The following is a 17,339-nucleotide window of genomic DNA, read 5'->3' on the forward strand; positions in this document are numbered from 1 at the left end:
ATCCTGCCAATAGGTGCAGAAAAAGAAAATATTTGACAAAATATAGCATCCTTTCTTGAAAAAAAAAATCCTCAAAAAGTAGGGATACATGAAAGATACCTCAATATCCTAAAGACCATATATGAAAGACGCATACCTAATCTCATCATCAATGGGGAAAAACTGAGAGAATTTCCTTTATGGTCAGGAAGAGGACAAGGATGTCCACTCACGCAATTACTATTTAACATAGTACTGGAAGTCCTAGCCCAGCAATTAGACAACAAAAAGAAAGAAAAAGCATCCAAATTGGCAAAGAAGACGATTTTTCACTATTTGCGGATGACATGACACTTTATGTAGAAAACTTGAAAGACATCACCAACTTCCTAGAAGTAATACATGAATTCAGAAAAGTTGCAGGATATAAAATCAATGTGAGGAAATATTTTGCATTTCTATACACCAATAACAAAGCATCAAAAAAATCAAGAAATCCCATTTGTGATTGCACCAAAAACAATAGGATACCTAGGAATAAGTGTAACAAACAGGTAAAATTTCTATTCCCTGAAAACTACAGAAGACTTATGAAATAAATTGAAGAGAATACAAAGAAATGCAAAAGCAATCCATGCTCATGGATTGGAAGAACAAATATTATCAAAATGTCTATACTGCCCAAAGCACTCTACAATTTTAAGGCAATCCCTATCAAAATATCATCAACATCTTTCACAGAACAAACAATCCTAAAATTTGTATGGAACTACAAAATATTATGAATAGCCAAAGCAATTTTGAAAATGAAAAACAAACCTGAAGACATCACAATTCAGGATTTCAAGCTATATTATGAATATGTTGTGATCAAGACAATATGGTTTTGTCACAGAGACAGGTGCATAGATCAATGGAACTGAATAGAGAAACCAGAAATGGACCCACAACTATGTGGTCAACTAATCTTTGACAAAGAAGGAAAGAATATCCAATGGAAAAAAGACAGTCTCTTCAACAAATGGTGTTGGGAAAATTGGAAAGCAGCATGCAGAAGATGGAAACTGGACCACTTTGTTACACGATACAGAAAAATAAATCCAAAAGGATGAAAGACCTAAATGTGAGACAGGAAACCATCAAAAGTAGGTGTAGAGGGAACATAACTCGACAGAATAAAGGTCATAAATGAAAAACTCAGAGCTGACTTCAGAGTCAATGTTGAAAAACTGAGAACATTTCCCCTAAAATCAGGAACGAGACCAGGATGTCCATTTTCACCAGTTTTATTCAACATGGTGCCAGAAGTCCTAGCCACAGCCATCAGACAAAAAACAAGCAAACAAACAAACCAAAAGCAAAACCAAAACTACAATCAAAAGCAACAGGATCCAACAGCACATTAAAAAGATTACCAACCATGACCAGGTGGGATTCATCCCTGGGCTACAAGGATGGTTAAACATTTGCAAATCAATCAATGTGATACAACAAATTAATATGAGAAGAGAGAAGAATCACATGGTCCTCTCAATTGATGCAGAAAAAGCATTCGACAAAATCCAGTATCCGTTACTGATTAAAACGCTTCAAAGTATAGGGATGGATGGAACATTCCTGAACCTCATCAAATCTATCTATGAAAGACCCACAGTAAATATCATCTTCAATGGGAAAAAGCTTGCAGCCTTCCCGTTGAGATCAGGAACAAGACAAGGATGCCCACTTTCACCACTCTTGTTCAACATAATATTAGAAGTCCTAGCAAAGGCAATCAGAAAACAAAGAGAAATAAAAGGTATCCGAATTGGCAATGAAGAAGTCAAACTCTCTCTATTCGCAGATGACATGATTCTTTATATGGAAAACCCAAAGACTCCACCCCCAAACTACTAGAACTCATACAGTAATTCAGCAACGTGGCAGGATACAAAGTCAATAGAGCAGAAATCAGTGGCTTTCTTATGCACTAACAATGCAAATACAGAAAGGGAAATTAGAGAATTGATTCCATTTACTATAGCACCAAGAACCATAAGATACCTGGGAATAAACCTAACCAAAGAGGTAAAGGATCTGTACTTGAGGAACTACAGAACACTCATGAAAGAAATTGAGAAGACACAAAAAGATGGAAGACCATTCCATGCTCTTGGATCAGAAGAATAAACATTGTTAAAATGTCTATACTGCCTAGAGCAATCTATACTTTTAATGCCATTCTGATCAAAATTCCACCAGTATTCTTCAAAGAGCTGGAGCAAATAATCCAAAAATTTGTATGGAATCAGAAGAGATCCCGAATCGCTAAGGAAATGTTGAAAAACAAAAATAAAACTGGGGGCATCACGTTACCTGATTTCAAGCTTTATTACAAAGCTGTGATCACCAAGACAGCATGGTACTGGCATAAAAACAGACCCATAGACCAGTGAAACAGAGTAGAGATCCCAGATATGGACCTTCAACGCTATGGTCAATTAATCTTCGACAAAACAGGAAAAAATATGCAGTGGAAAAAAGACAGTCTCTTCAATAAATGGTGCTGGGAAAACTGGACAGCTATATGTAGAAGAATGAAACTCGACCATTCTCTTACACCGTACACAAAGATAAACTCAAAATGGATAGAAGACTTCAACGTGAGACAGGAATCCATCAGAATCCTAGAGGAGAACATAGGCAGTAATCTCTTCGATATCAGCCACAGCAACTTCTTTCAAGATATGTCTCCAAAGGCAAAGGAAACAAGAGCAAAAATAAACTTTTGGGACTTCACCAAAATCAAAAGCTTCTGCACAGCAAAGGAAACAGTCAAAAAAACAAAGAGGCAACCCACGGAATGGGAGGAAATATTTGCAAATGACAGTACAGACAAAAGGTTGATATCCAGGATCTATAATGAACTCCTCAAACTCAACACACACAAAACAGACAATCATATCAAAAAATGGGCAGAAGATATGAACAGACACTTCTCCAATCAAGACATACAAATGGCTATCAGACACATGAAAAAATGTTCATCATCACTAGCCCTCAGGGAGATTCAAATTAAAACCACATTGAGATATCACCTTACACCAGTTAGAATGGCCAAAATTAGCAAGACAGGAAACAACATGTGTGGGGGAGATGTGGAGAAAGGGGAACCCTCTTCCACTGTTGGTGGGAATGCAAGTTGGTGCAGCCTCTTTGGAGAACAGTGTGGAGATTCCTCAAGAAATTAAAAATAGAACTTCCCTATGATCCTGCCATTGCACTCCTGGGTATTTACCCCAAAGATACAGATGTTGTGAAAAGAAAGGCCATCTGTACCCCAATGTTTATAGCAGCAATGGCCACGGTCGCCAAACTATGGAAAGAACAAGGTGACCTTCAACAGACGAATGGATCAGGAAAATGTGGCCCATACACATATGGAGTATTATGCCTCCATCAGAAAGGACGAATACCCAACTTTTGTAGCAACATGGATGGGACTGGAAGAGATTCTGCTGAGTGAAATAAGTCAAGCAGAGAGAGTCATTTATCATATGGTTTCACTTATTTGTGGAGCATAACAAATAGCATGGAGGACATGGGGAGTTAGAAAGGAGAAGGGGGTTGGGGTAAATTGGAAGGGGAGGTGAATCATGAGAGACTATGGACTCTGTGAAGCAATCTGAGGGGTTTGAAGTGGCGGGGAGGTGGGAGGTTGGGCTACCAGGTGGTGGGTATTATAGAGGGCACGGATTGCATGGAGAACTGAGTGTGGTGAAAAAATAATGAATACTGTTATGCTGAAAACAAATAAATTAATTTAAAAAAGGAAAAACAACAACTACAAATAACAAGGCATTTGAATTAGTAAGGAAGAAGTAAAAAGTTCACTATTTTCAGACTATATATATATATATAGAGAGAGAGAGAGAGAGAGATCCCTGAAGAGTCCATCAAAAAATGACTAGAACTGATCATGAATTTTACAAGGTTGCAGTATACAAATTCAATATACGGAAATCCATTCCATTTCTCTACCTTAATCATGAAACAGCAGCAAGAGAAATTAAGAAACTAATCCACCAACAATTTGCATCAAAAATAATTATGTACTTAGAATAAACTTAACAAACGAGGTGAAAAACCTGTACTTTTAAAACTATAAAATATTAATGAAAGAAATTGAAGACACAAAAAAAGGAAAGACATTCTATGCTCATGGATTGAAGGAATTAATAGTTAAAATATCTATATCACCCAAAGGAATCTACATTTTTATCTATCTATCTATCTATCTATCTATTTATTTATTTTTAAAGATTTTATTTATTTATTTGACAGACAGAGATCACCAGTAGGCAGAGAGGCAGGCAGAGAGAGAGAGAGAGAGGGAGGGAAGCAGGCTCCCTGCGAAGCAGAGAGCCCGATCCGGGGCTTGATCCCAGGACCCTGAGATCATGACCTGAGCCGAAGGCAGCTTCTTAACCCACTGAGCCACCCAGGCGCCCCAGGAATCTACATATTTAATGCAATCCCTATAAAAATACCCACAACATTTTTCACATAACTAGAACAAAATATCCTAAAATGTATATGAAACCACAAAAGACCCTAAATTATCAAACAATTTTCAAAAAGAAATCAAAGCTGAAGGTATCACAATTTCATACTTCAAGTAATACTACAAAGCTGTAGCAATCAAAAAGCAAGAAGTATGGTACCGGCACAAAAAGAGACACATAGATCAATAGAACAGAATGTAAAACCAGAAATGAATCCAGAATTACATGGTCAGTTAATCTTTGAAGAAGGAGGAAAGAATATCCAGTGAGAAAAATTCTCTTCAACAAATGGTGATGTGAAAACTGGAGAGCTTCATGCAAAAGAATGAAACTGGACTGGTTTTTTTCACCATGCACAAAAATAAATTCAAAAAGGATTAAAGACCTAAATGTGAGTCAAGAAACCATTAAAATCCTAGAAGAGAGCACAGGCAGTAATCATTTTGACATAAACTGTAGCAATTTTTTTCATCATGTGTCTCCTGAGGCAAAGGAAAGAAAAGTAAAAATAAATGATTGGGATTATATCAAAATAAAACCTTCTGCACAGTGAAGGAAATAATCAACAAACCAAAAGGCAACCTACTGAATGGAAGAAGATATTTGCAAATGACATATCCAATAAAGGGTTAGTATCCAAAATATATAAAGAACTTATAAAACTCAACACCCCAAAAAACAAATAGTCCAGTTAAATTTGGGCAGAAGACATGAACAGACATTTCTCCAAGGAAAACACTCACATGATCAGCGGATACATGAAAACACACTCAGCATTACCCATCATCAGGAAAATGCAAACCAGAACTACAATACACCTCACATCTGTCAGAATGGGTAAAACGAAAAACACAGGAAACCACAAATGTTGAAGAGAGTGTGGAGAAAAATGAACCCTCATGCACTGTGGGTGGGAATGCAAACCGGTGCAGCTACTCTGGAAAACCTATTGAGTCTCCTCAAAAAAGTTAAAAATAGAACTACTGCATACAATCTATAATCACGCTAGTGGGTATTTACCCCCAAAATACAAAAATGCTAATTCAAAGATATACATACATCCTTCTATTTATAGCAACATTATTTACAATAATGCATTTATGAATTATGAAAATTATGAAAGCAACCCGAGTGTCCATTGTTAGATAAATGGATCCAGAAGATGTGGTATATATACACAATGGAATATTATTCAGCCATACGAAATGATGAAATCTTGCCATTTGCTATGACATGGATGGAGCAGGATACTATAAGGAAAAGTGAAACTACTCAGTCAAAAAAAGACAAATATCATATGATTTCAATCATATAGAATTTAAGAAACAAACAAAAAAAGAGCAAAGGAAGGGGTGGGGGAGAGAAACAAACTCTTAATTATAGAGAACCAACTGATGGTTCCCAGAGGGGAGGTGGCTAGGGGGATAGTTAAAATGGTCAATGGGGATTAAGGAGTGCAGTTTTCGTGATGAACACTGGGTGATACATGAAATTGTCGTATCACTGTGCTGTACACTGAAAACTAATATAAAACTATAGTTAACTATACTAGAATTAAAAAGAAACTAATAGGTTGCATTGAAAGCAGTGTTAAGAGGAAAATTTATAGCTGCAAATACTTAAATTACAAAGAATAAGTATCTCAAATGTAAATATTTACATTTACAGAACTAGAAAACAGATATAAAACAAAATCCAAAGATAGCAGAAGGAAGGAAATAATAAATATCACAGCAGATAAAAATAAAGTAGGATATAGAAAAACAATACAGAAAAAAATGAAATGAAGAGTTAGGTTTTAAAAAAGAACAATAAAATTGACACTTCTAGCTATGTTGATTAAAAAAAGGAGTTAACTGAATTTTAAAATAAAAAAGTAAACAGACATCATAACCGATTTTACAAAAAAGTTATTCTAAAAGCATACTATAAACAATTGTACCCTAAGAAAGTGAATATCTGTATAAAATGGATTAATGTCTAGAAGCATACAAAGTTCAAAGATTGTATCATGAAGAATTAAGAAAGTCTGAACAGACCTAAAACTAGAAAGTCAATAATTTCACTAATGAAAACCTTCTAACAAAGAAAAGCCCAGGACCAAGTGAAGCCACTTGGGTTTTAAAATTTTATTAAATATTTAAAACTTTAAAAATTATAAATGGAATCAATTCTCTAATTTCCCTTTCTACAGTTTCATAGTGTATAAGAAAGCAACTGATTTATGTGCACTGATTTTGTATCCTGCCACATTACTGAATTGCTGTATGAGTTCTAGTAGTTTGGGGGTGGAGTCTTTTGGGTTTTCCACATAAATTATCATATTATCTGTGAAGAGAGCTTGACTTCTTTGCCCATTTAAATACCTTTTACTTCTCTTTTTTGTCTGATTGCTGTTGCTAGGACTTCTAATACTATGTTGAACAAGAGTGCTGAGAGTGGAAATCCTTGTGTTCCTGATCTCAAAGGGGAGGTTTTCAGCTTTTCCCCATTGAGGATGATATTCGCTGTGGGTTTTTCATAGCTGGATTTTATAAAGTTGAGAAATGTTCCCTCTATCCCTATACTCTGAAGAGTTTTAAACAGGAATGGATGCTGTATCTTGTCAAGTGCTTTTTCTGCATCAATTTAGAGGGCCATGTGGTTCTTCTCTCTGCTCTTATTGATTCTTATTGCTCTTATTGATTTGTTCTATCACATTGATTGATTTGTGAATGCTGAACCACCCTTGCATCCCAGGGATACATCCCACCTGTTCATGGTGTATAATCTTTTTTTTTAATTTTTTATTTTTTATAAACATATATTTTTATCCCCAGGGGTACAGGTCTGTGAATCGCCAGGTTTACACATTTCACAGCACTCACCAAAGCACATACCCTCCCCAATGTCAATAACCCCAATCCCCTTCTCCCAAACCCCCTACCCCCAGCAACCCTCAGTTTGTTTTGTGAGATTAAGAGTCACTTATGGTTTGTCTCCCTCCCAATCTCTTTTTAATATACTGCTGGATCCTATTAGCTAGGATCTTGTTGAGAATCTTGTTATCCATATTCATCAGGAATATTGGTCTGAAATTCTTTTTGGTGGGGTCTTTGCCTGGTTTGGGGATCAAGGTAATGCTGGCTTCATAGAAGAAGTCTGAAAGTTTTCTGTTTCTATTTTCTGAAACAGCTTCAGGAGAATAAGTATTATTTCTTCTTGGATTTTTTGGTAGAATTCCCCAGAGACTCCATCAGGTCCTGGACTTTTGTTTTTTAGGAGGTTTTTGATCACTGCTTCAATCTCATTACTAGTTGTTGGTCTATTCAGGTTGCCAATTTCTTCCTGTTTCAGTCTTGTAAGTTTATACCAATTCCCAAACTATTCCAAATAATGAAAGAGGAGATAACATTTTCAAGTTCATTTTGTGAGAGCAACATTGCCCTGTTGCCAAAGCTAGATAGACACCACTAGAAACAAAAACTACTGACCAATATGCCTTATGAATATTGATACAAATATCTCCAGCAAAATACCAGTAAGTAGGATGGAAAAGCACATTAAAAAAAGTTTATACAGCATGACCATATATTCCTGGAATGGAAATTCAGCTTATGATGTGAAAATCCATAATTATAATATAACACATTAACATAATGAAGGAGGGAAAAACATGATAATCTCAGTTGATGCAGAAAAAGCATTTAACAAAATGTAGCACACTTTAATGACAAAATGCTCATGAAAGTAGAAATAAAAGGAAATTACTCAACATAATAAAAGTTATAAATGAAAAGCCCACAGATAGTATTACACTCAATAAAGAAAAACAAAGGCTTTCCTCTAAGAAATAAGACATGGATAATCCATTTTCACTAACTCTTTTCAAGATAATACAGGAAGCCCTGTCCACAGCAATTAGGCAGGTAAATAAATGAAGACATCCAGTTTGAAATGGAAGAATTAAATATATCTGTGTTCACAAACAAAATGATTTTATGTATAGAAAATCCTTAAAATTACGCAGAATTACTGTTAGAACTAATAAATGAATAAACATTTCTGGACACAATTAACAAAACAGTTGTGCTTCTTTTTTTAGTAAAAGATTTTATTAATTTATTTGGGAGAGAGGAAAGAGAGAGAGACCACAAGTAGAGGGGAAGAGCAGAAGGACAGGGAGAGGAACAAGCAGACTCCCTGCTGTGGGGAGCCCAACACAGGGCTTGGTCCAGGACCCTGAGATCATGACCTGAGCTGAAGGCAGATGCTTAACTGGCTCAGTCACCCAGGTACCCCAGCAGTTTTGTTTCTATACAACAATGACAAACAATCTATAAAGGAAATTAAGAGGGGTAGTTCCATTTACAATACCATCAAAAAAGAAAAAAACTATTTAGTTAACATACTTAATAAGGCAAAAGACTTATACTGAAGACGTATACTGAAAATTACAAGATGTTGCTGAAAGAAATTAAAGTATACACAAATAATGGAAAGACTTCCCATTTTACAGATTGGAATACTTAATTTCATTTTTGCTTTTGTTTCCATTGCCCTTGGAGACGTGTTTAGTAAGAAGTTGCTAAGGCCAAGGTCAAAGGGATTGCTGCCGGTGTTCTCCTCTAGGATTTTGATGGATTCCTGTCTTACACTCAGGTCTTAACCATTTTTAACTTATTTTGGTGTATGGTGTAAGAAAGTGGTGCAGTTTAATTATTTTGAATGCTGTCCAGTTTTCTCAACACCATTTATTGAAGAGACTGTCTGTTTTCCATTGGATATTCTTTCTTGCTTTGTTGAAGATTAGTTGGCCATACAGCTGTGAATCTATTTCTGGGTTCTCTATTCTGTTCCATTGAACTATGTGTCTGTCTCTGTGCCAGTACCGCACTGCCTTGATCACCTCAACTTTGTAATATAGCTTCAAATCCAGAACCATGATACCTCCAGTTTTGTTTTTGTTTATTAAGAATTCCTTTTGCTATTTGGGGGTCTTTTGTGGTTCAATACAAGTTTTAGGATTGTTTGTTCCAGTTCTGTGAAAAATGCTGTTAGTATTTTGATAGAAAATACATTAAATGTGTAGATTGCTTTGGATACTATAGACATTTTCAGGAAGTTAGTTTTTCCAATCCATGAGCACAGAATGCTTTTCCATTTCTTTGTGTCTTCTTCAATTTCTTTCATAATTGTTGTATAGTTTTCAAAGTAAAGATCTTTTGCCTCTTCAGTTAGGTTTACTTCTAGGTATCATCTTGGTTTTGATGCAATTGTAAATGGGATAATTTTCTTTATTTCTTTTTCTTCTGCTTTGTTGGTGTATAGAAACGCAACAAATTTCTGCACATTGATTTTATGTCCTGTGATTTGCTGAATTCATGTATTACTTCTTGCAATTTTGTGGTGGAGTCTTTGGGATTTCTATATATAGTGTCATGTCATCCACAAATAGTGAATGTTTGACTACTTCCTTATAAATTTGAATGTCTTTTCCATCTTTTTGCTCTCTGATGGCTCAGGCAAGAATTCCTATATTATTGTAAATATTAATGGTGGGAATGGGCATCATTTTATTATTCCTGATCAAAGGGGAACGACTCTCAGTTTTTTCCCGTAGTGGATGATTTTAGTTTTGGATCCTTCCTACATGTCCTTTATATATTAGGGCATGTTCCATCTATCCATATTCTGTTGAGGCTTTTTGCCAAGAAAAGATGCTGTATTTTGTCAATTTTTTTCTAAAAGATATGGTTCATATTCCTTCTTTTCTTTTTATTTATTTTTTTAATAAATGTATTTATTTTCAACATAAAGTATTCATTATTTTTCACCACACCCAGTGCTCCATGCAATCCATGCCCCCTATAATACCCACCACCCGATACCCCAACCTCCCACACCCCCTGCCACTTCAAACCCCTCAGGTTGTTTTTCAGAGTCCATAGTCTCTCATGATTCACCTCCCCTTCCAATTTACCCCAACTCCCTTCTCCTCTCTAACACCCCCTGTCCTCCATGCTATTTGTTATGCTCCACAAATAAGTGAAACCATATGATAAATGACTCTCTGCTTGACTTATTTCACTCAGCAGAATCTCTTCCAGTCCCGTCCATGTTGCTACAAAAGTTGGGTATTCGTCCTTTCTGATGGAGGCATAATACTCCATAGTGTATATGGACCACATCTTCCTGATCCATTCGTCTGTTGAAGGGCATCTTGGTTCTTTCCATAGTTTGGCGACCGTGGCCATTGCTGCTATAAACATTGGGGTACAGATGGCCTTTCTTTTCACAACATCTGTATCTTTGGGGTAAATACCCAGGAGTGCAATGGCAGGGTCATAGGGAAGTTCTATTTTTAATTTCTTGAGGAATCTCCACACTGTTCTCCAAAGAGGCTGCACCAACTTGCATTCCCACCAACAGCGGAAGAGGGTTCCCCTTTCTCCACATCCTCTCCAAAACATGTTGTTTCCTGTTTTGTTAATTTTGGCCATTCTAACTGGTGTAAGGTGATATCTCAATGTGGTTTTAATTTGAATCTCCCTGAGGGCTAGTGATGATGAACATTTTTTCATGTGTCTGATAGCCATTTGTATGTCTTGATTGGAGAAGTGTCTGTTCATATCTTCTGCCCATTTTTTGATATGTTTGCCTGTATTGGTGGGTTGAGTTTGAGGAGTTCATTATAGATCCTGGATATCAACCTTTTGTCTGTACTGTCATTTGCAAATATCTTCTCCTATTCCGTGGGTTGCTTCTTTGTTTTGTTGACTGTTTCCTTTGCTGTGCAGAAGCTTTTGATTATGATGAAATCCCAAAAGTTTATTTTTGCTCTTGTTTCCTTTGCCTTTGGAGACATATCTTGAAAGAAGTTGCTGTGGCTGATATTGAAGAGATTACTACCTATGTTCTGCTCTAGAATTCTGATGGATTCCTGTCTCACGTTGAGGACTTCTATCCATTTTGAGTTTATCTTTGTGTACGGTGTAAGAGAATGGTCGTTTCATTCTTCTACTTATAGCTGTCCAGTTTTCCCAGCACCATTTATTGAAGAGACTGTCTTTTTTCCACTGCATATTTTTTCCTGTTTTATTGAAGATTAATTGACCATAGACTTGAGGGTCCATATCTGGGCTCTCTACTCTGTTTCACTGGTCTATGGGTCTGTTTTTATGCCAGTACCATGCTGTCTTGACGATCACAGCTTTGTAGTAAAGCTTGAAATCAGGGAGCGTGATGCCCCCTATTTTATTTTTGTTTTTCAACATTTCCTTAGTGATTCGGGGTCTCTTCTGATTCCACCGGTATTCTTCAAAGAGCTGGAGCAAAAAATCCTAAAATTTGTATGGAATCAGCCTCCATGAGTTTGATTCCATACAAATTTTAGGATTTTTTGCTCCAGCTCTTTGAAGAATACCGGTGGAATTTTGATCAGAATGGCATTAAAAGTATAGATTGCTCTAGGCAGTATAGACATTTTAACAATGTTTATTCTTCTGATCCAAGAGCATGGAATGGTCTTCCATCTTTTGTGTCTTCTTCAATTTCTTTGAGTGTTCTGTAGTTCCTCAAGTACAGATCCTTTACCTCTTTGGTTAGGTTTATTCCCAGGTATCTTATGGTTCTTGGTGCTATAGGAAATGGAATCGATTCTTTAATTTCCCTTCAGTATTTTCATTGTTAGTGTATAAGAAAGCCACTATTTCTGCACTATTGACTTTGTATCCTGCCACGTTGCTGAATTGCTGTATGAGTTCTAGCAGTTTGGGGGTGGAGTCTTTTGGGTTTTCCATATAAAGAACCATGTCATCTGCGAATAGAGAGAGTTTGAGTTCTTCATTGTCAATTTGGATACCTTTTATTTCTCTCTGTTGTCTGATTGCTGTTGCTAGGACTTCTAACTCTATGTTGGACAAGAGTGGTGAAAGTGGGCATCCTTGTCTTGTTCCTGATGTCAACGGGAAGGCTGCAAGCTTTTGCCCATTGAGGATGATATTTACTGTGGTTCTTTCATAGATAGATTTGATGAGGTTCGGGCATGTTCCCTCCATCCCTATACTTTGAAGCGTTTTAATCAGGAACGGATGCTGGATTTTGTCAAGTGCTTTTTCTGCATCAATTGAAAGGACCATGTGGTTCTTCTCTCTTCTCATATTAATTTGTTATATCACATTGATTGATTTGCGAATGTTGAACCATCCTTGAGCTCAGGAATGAATCCCACCTGATCATGGTGGATAATCTTTTTAATGTGCTGTTGGATCCTGTTGGCTAGGATGTTGTTGAGAATCTTAGCATCCATATCCATCAGTGATATTGGTCTGAAATTCTCCTTTTTGGTAGGGTCTTTGCCTGGTTTGGGGATCAGGGTAATGCTGGCTTCATAGAAAGAGTCTGGAAGTTTTCTTTCTGCTTCAATTTTTTGAAACAGCTTCAGGAGAATAGGTGTTATTTCTTCTTTGCAAGTTTGGTAGAATTTCCCAGGGAATCCGTCAGGTCCTGGGCTCTTGCTTTTTGGGAGGTTTTTGATCACTGCTTCAATCTCATTATTAGATATTGGTCTATTCAGGTTGTCGATTTCTTCCTGGTTCAATTTTGGGAGTTTATAGTTTTCCAGGAATGCATCCATTTCATCTAGGTTCCTAAGCTTATAGGCATATAACTGTTGATAATAACTTCTGATGATTGTTTCTACTTCCTTGGTGTTAGTTGTGATCTCTCCCTTTTCATTTATAATTTTATGAATTTGGGCTTTCTCTCTTTTCTTTTGGATTAGTGTGGCCAATGCTTTATCGATCTTATTGATTCTTTCAAAAAACCAGCTTCTGAAAGTATTGGACAAAATCCAGCATCCGTTCCTGATTAAAACGCTTCAAAGTATAGGGATAGAGGGAACATGCCCGAACCTCATCAAATCTATCTATGAAAGACCCACAGTAAATATCATCCTCAATGGGCAAAAGCTTGCAGCCTTCCCGTTGACATCAGGAACAAGACAAGGATGCCCACTTTCACCACTCTTGTCCAACATAGTGTTAGAAGTCCTAGCAACAGCAATTAGACAACAGAGAGACAATTTTGACAATGAAGAAGTCAAACTCTCTCTATTCGCAGATGTCATGATTCTTTATATGGAAAACCCAAAAGACTCCACCCCCAAACTACTAGAACTCATACAGCAATTCAGCAACGTGGCAGGATACAAAGTCAATGTGCAGAAATAGTGGCTTTCTTATACACGAACAATGTAAATACAGAAGGGGAAATAAAGAATCGATTCCATTTCCTATAGCACCAAGAACCATAAGATACCTGGGAATAAATGTAACCAAAGAGGTAAAGGATCTGTACTTGAGGAACTACAGAACACTCAAAGAAATTGAAGAAGACACAAAAAGATGGAAGACCATTCCATGCTCTTGGATCGGAAGAATAAACATTGTTAAAATGTCTATACTGCCTAGAGCAATCTATACTTTTAATGCCATTCTGATCAAAATTCCACCGGTATTCTTCAAAGAGCTGGAGCAAAAAATCCTAAAATTTGTATGGAATCAGAAGAGACCCCGAATCGCTAAGGAAATGTTCAAAAACAATAATAAAGCTGGGGGCATCACGTTACCTGATTTCAAGCTTTATTACAAAGCTGTGATCACCAAAAAGGCATGGTACTGGTATAAAAACAGACACATAGACCAGTGGAACAGAGTAGAGAGCCCAGATATGGACCCTCAACTCTATGGTGAATTAATCTTTGACAAAACAGGAAAAAATATGCAGTGGAAAATTACAGACTCTTCAATAAATGGTGCTGGGAAAACTGGACAGCTATATGTAGAAGAATGAAACTCAACCATTCTCTTACACAGTACACAAAGCTAAACTCAAAATGGATAGAAGACCACAACGTGAGACAGGAATCCATCAGAATCCTAGAGGAGAACATAGGCAGTAATCTCTTCGATATCAGCCACAGCAACTTCTTTCAAGATATGTCTCCAAAGGCAAAGGAAACAAAAGTGATAATAAACTTTTGGGACTTCATCAAAATGAAAAGCTTCTGCACAGCAAAGGAAACAATCAACAAAACCAAGAGGCTACCAACGGAATGGGAGAATATATTTGCAAATGACAATATAGACAAAAGGTTGATATCCAGGATCTATAATGAACTCCTCAAACTCAACCCACGAATACAGGCAAACATATCAAAAAATGGGCAGAAGATATGAACAGACACTTCTCCAATCAAGACATACAAATGGCTATCAGACACATGAAAAAATGTTCATCATCACTAGCCCTCAGGGAGATTCAAATTAAAACCACATTGAGATATCACCTTACACCAGTTAGAATGGCCAAAATTAACAAAACAGGAAACAACATGTTTTGGAGAGGATGTGGAGAAAGGGGAACCCTCTTCCGCTGTTGGTGGGAATGCAAGTTGGTGCAGCCTCTTTGGAGAACAGTGTGGAGATTCCTCAAGAAATTAAAAATAGAACTTCCCTATGACCCTGCCATTGCACTCCTGGGTATTTACCCCAAAGATACAGATGTTGTGAAAAGAAAGGCCATCTGTACCCCAATGTTTATAGCAGCAATGGCCACGGTCGCCAAACTATGGAAAGAACCAAGATGCCCTTCAACAGACGAATGGATCAGGAAGATGTGGTCCATATACACTATGGAGTATTATGCCTCCATCAGAAAGGACGAATACCCAACTTTTGTAGCAACATGGACGGGACTGGAAGAGATTCTGCTGAGTGAAATAAGTCAAGCAGAGAGAGTCATTTATCATATGGTTTCACTTATTTGTGGAGCATAACAAATAGCATGGAGGACAGGGGGTGTTAGAGAGGAGAAGGGAGTTGGGGTAAATTGGAAGGGGAGGTGAATCATGAGAGACTATCGACTCTGAAAAACAATCTGAGGGGTTTGAAGTGGCGGGGGGGTGGAAATTGGGGTTTCGGGTGGTGGGTATTATGGAGGGCACGGATTGCATGGATTACTGGGTGTGGTGAAAAAATAATTAATACTGTTTTTCTGAAAAGAAATAAATTAACTTATAAAAAAAATTTAAAAAAAAAGAAAAAAAAGTCCAAGGACAAATGACTTCGAAGGCAAATTATACCAAACATTTAATAAAGAGTTAATACCTATTCTTATCAAAATGTTCTAAAAAAACAGAAAAGGAAGGGAAACTTCCAGACTCATTCTATGAGGTCAGCATTACCCTGATATCAAAGCCAGATAAAGACTCTAGTAAAAAAGAGAACAGGACAATATAGCTGATGAACATGGATGCAAAAATTCTCAATAAATTACTAGCAAATTGAATCCAACAATACATTTGGAAAATAAATCCTTTCGCCACAGTCAAGTTGGTTACAAGAATCCCTGGGTTATAAGAATGGTTTAAGGATTGCAAATCAATTAATGTGATATGCCACATTAATAAAGGATAAGAATCACATGACCATTTCAGTAGATGCAGGAAAAGCATTTGACATCTATTCATGATAAAAACCCTCTAAGGGAACTTACCTGAACATAACAAAGGCCATATATGAAAAGCCCACACGTAATATTCTCAAGGGGGAGAAACAGAGAGTTTCTCCTCTATGGTCTGGAACATATGAGAATGGGCGTAAGTGTCATGTCCACTCTTACCACTGTTATTTTATATAGTACTAGAAGTCCTAGCCACAGCAATCGGACAACAAAAAGGAAAATCAGCACTGAAGATGTAAAACTTTCACTGTTTGTAGGTCACATGACAGACTATACAGAAAACCTGAATGACTTCACCAAAAAGTTTCTAGAACTGATACATGAATTAAGTAAATTCTCAGGATACAAAACCTGTGTACAGAAATCTGTTGCATTTCTATACACCAATAAAGAAGCAGGGGGGAGAGAGAGAAATTAAGGAATCTATCCCATTTACAATTGCACACACGCAAAGAAGATACTAGGAATAAATCTAACAAAAGGAGTAAAACCTGGTAAGAAATTTAAAAAAATAAAAAATTATATAAAAAAATACCCTCCTAGTCTCTTAATTTCACAAAACAAACTGAAGGTTGCCAGGGGGAGGAGGGTAGGGAGCGTGTGGTTGGATTATGGACATTTGGGAAGGTATGTGCTATGCTGAGTGCTGTGAAGTGTGTAAACCTGGCGATTAACAAACCTGTACCCCTGGGGCTAATAATACATTATATATTAATAAAAAAATTTAAAAACTTTTTAAAAATACCTTCCTAAAAAAAAAAAAAGTAAAACCTATACTTCGAAAACCAAAAGCACTGATGGAACAATTTGAAGAGGACACAAAGAAATGAGAAAACATTCCATGTTCATGAATTAGAAAAACAAATATTGTTAAAATGTCTATACTACACAAAAGAACATTTAAACCAATCCCTATCAAAATCCCAACAGCATTTTTCAAAGAGCTAGAACAAACAGTTCCAAAATCTGTGTATGGAACCTCAAAAAACCTCAAATATCCAAAGCCACCTTTAGAAAGAAAAGCAAACTGGAGACATCACAATTCTGGACTTGAATTTATATTACAAAGCAATTGTAATCAAAACAGTATGGTATTGGCATAGAAACAGACACATAGATCAATGGAAAACAACAGAAAACCCATTAATGAACCCACAACTGTATGGTCAATTAATCTTTGACAAAGCACAAAAAATATCCAATAGAAAAAAAATTTCTTCAACAAATAGTGTTGGGAAAACTGGATGGCAACATGCAAAAGAATGCAACTGAACCACTTTCTTGAACCATACACGAAAATAAATTCAAAGT

Source organism: Mustela nivalis (genome assembly GCF_964662115.1).
Source record: "Mustela nivalis genome assembly, chromosome: X".
Classification (NCBI taxonomy): domain Eukaryota; kingdom Metazoa; phylum Chordata; class Mammalia; order Carnivora; family Mustelidae; genus Mustela; species Mustela nivalis.